The 2,830-nt window shown below is 31.0% G+C and overlaps 1 long non-coding RNA gene across 1 annotated transcript; it reads right to left on the minus strand.

The window, feature by feature from the left end:
* Positions 1–212: 212 nt before the first annotated feature.
* Positions 213–1,613, minus strand: LOC142175478 (uncharacterized). Its single transcript, XR_012704546.1, has 2 exons — positions 1,183–1,613; positions 213–392 (listed from the first exon to the last, which is right to left on the minus strand). It is a non-coding gene; the product is annotated as an uncharacterized LOC142175478 (long non-coding RNA).
* Positions 1,614–2,830: the final 1,217 nt, after the last annotated feature.

Genomic DNA, 2,830 nt, shown 5'->3' on the forward strand with positions numbered 1-2,830 from the left:
ATAATAATAATAATAATAATAATAATAATAATAATAATAATAATAATAATAATAATAATAATAATAATAATAATAATAATAATAATAATAATAAAAACTTAGCTTGGTGACAACAAAGGGACAAACATGGCTACAAAGGTTCAAATTTTAATATATATGCTCCTTTCAGACAACCAAATGTCAGTGAAATTATATCTAATGCTTTGCAAAAATAAAAATAATTAAAGATGCTTAACACAATTTAATTAACTAACATATCGTTATAACATTATCAAACATTCAAGAGCATATAAAAATGAATTACAATAGAAGGATAAAGCTACTAATATTTCCCAGCGTCATTATCTTTCATTCCAACTCGATTTTATGAGTTTACATGGTCCGAAAATTACCTGGACAGCAGAAAGAAAAACAAATACAGCAGAGTCAGCTCTTTCCAAAATCAACAGCAAAATAATTAAACGGGTAGCAACAACAGCAAAAGACAGCAACAACCGGCAGATTCAAACCCAAGAAAATAAACTAGAAATACCCCAGCAAAACAGTACAATTATGTAACTCCAGAAAAATCTTTCAAGACTACTCTATTTTCCTTAAACAAGTTTTTCACTTAAGAATCAACTCACAAAAGCTGTCAAGGGATATTATAGCTACTGGTTTTTTTCTCTTTTTTGTGTGTAGAGCTCTCTCAGTAAGATGGAGTGTCCTCCTTTTATATCAAAACAATAAGCTATTTCAAAAAAATTAAAAATCAATCTTTTTGACAGATTTTTCTACAAAATCTGCTCTTAAATTCAAAATGCCAGACTTTCTGGTTCAAATCTTGTCAAGTATTTCAAATAAAATCTGTTCTCCACTATTCAAAGACAGACTTTTATGCAAACATTGTCCAAAGGTCTACATTTTCTTACCAAACAATTTGACTTTTGAGTGTTGTACTCAAAGAGTCTTGAAGTAGTAAATAAACAATCAAACAAGTACCATATACTCTTAAGTATTTTTCACTACCTCACTTTTATCAACACAAAACTGTTCTACTACTTCAACAAGTGCAAAAACAGAAAATTTGACATTTCAAACTTCAAAAACTAATGCTAAAATAATTAATAATAGACAAAAATAAGATCTGAAAAAATAAAGATAAAATAAAAAATCAGCCACGAAAAATAATAGGATTTTTACCATTTTATAATTCAAGTGACCGAAAAAATGGTGGTATGCCAAAAGAGGGTGTTCGGGGAGGTCGCCGGAATTGGACCGGATTTTGATCGCCGGATTTTCATGGTGAAATTGGCATCAATAGCTAGGTCTTGAGGAGCTCTATCCATTGATGTAAGTATTGTGGGGTGGTAGTGGTTGGAGCTTCAAGAATTTGGGCAAAAAAGTGACGGAAAAGTTTCCTAGATCTAAGATTCAAGGAGTTTGAGAGATTTTTGAAGGATTTGGTTTGGAGATATGGAAGGAGGAAGTTGTGGAGATTACATGGTGTGAATTTGGAGGTGTTTGGAGGTGGTCCGCAGGCGACAGCGATTTCCGGCCAGCGGCGATGGGCGGAGCTGGGGTGGCGTAGAGAGAGTGAAGAGAGAGAGAAGAGAGAAGAAGGAGAAAAGAATTATGGGTGAAAATGGGACAATTTTCAGATTTTTGAGGCTTTAAATACCTAAACCAAGAGTAAATGAGATCCATTGAATCAAGATGGAATAGATGGGTATGATTTGATCTTGTTTCATTTAGTGAAACGACGTAGTTTTGAGGCAAAACTACGTAGTTTCAGATCCTTTCAATGGCAGCCCTTTATCTTGCACTCTTGGACACTTTTTCTTTCAAATTTGGCTAAATTTCTTCCTTAATCCTACTTATTAAACTAATTTTACACAAATAAATTAATTAAATAACTTATTCTAATGATCAATTAACTAGATTAATTCACCAATTGAACAGCTAGTTAATTCTTAAAATGCACAAATGAAGAAAGAACTATTTTTTTTTAGTATTTTATGATAGGAAATATGCAATTAAAATCACAAAAATTGAGAAAAATAATTAAAATAACAAAACACTAATAACTTTAGGAGGTGTTAAATAGTGCAAAAATTAGGTGTTCACATTTATTAATATTTTAGTGAGAATTCAAATATATGCGATAAAAGATTAGAGGAGTGTTATTGGAATCAAAGGAACCAACTTTAAATTAAATGTTTTGGCAATGAGCTTCAGATTTTTGAGATTTTCGCAATAGAAGCCCACGAATTATAGGTAAGATTTCTGTTTCTTTATTTTTTCTCCTTAAATAATTGCTATGTCATTTGAAATAAACATTGAAATAATTGATCAAATTCCTGAAGAGCCATGCTATAACGAGATTTCGACATGTATTACACATGTAGCTTCCTAATGATGTGAAAAATTAAGGGTATAACAATTATACTAACTAAACATAACTGCGAAAAGAGAATGGGTTTGCAGATTTTGAGTAGTTCAGAATCAAAGTACGTGTAAAACTCTAAAAGGAACAAGTCATCTGTAAAGAAAAAAGAACCAAAGTACCTACAGTGCATGCGAGGAATGCGCTATACATGTCTGGGCTAACAGATCAGACATGTATAGCGCATACCTAATATGCATTATATGTTCCCTTTATTTGTTTTTTTGGTTTCAAGTTATGTGTATCTTACTTATAAGTGTTATGTGATGTTTGTTCGCTCCAAATAATTGACGATTTTTACTATTATTTATTACAGTGAAGTAAAAATAATCCATTAATGTATGCCTTATCCCAAAAATAAGTCATCAATGACTCCTCAAAAGTTTAATTATATTCATTATCAAA

The sequence above is a fragment of the Nicotiana tabacum genome, chromosome 21 (assembly GCF_000715075.1).
Source record: "Nicotiana tabacum cultivar K326 chromosome 21, ASM71507v2, whole genome shotgun sequence".
In the NCBI taxonomy this organism is placed as follows: Eukaryota; Viridiplantae; Streptophyta; class Magnoliopsida; order Solanales; family Solanaceae; genus Nicotiana; species Nicotiana tabacum.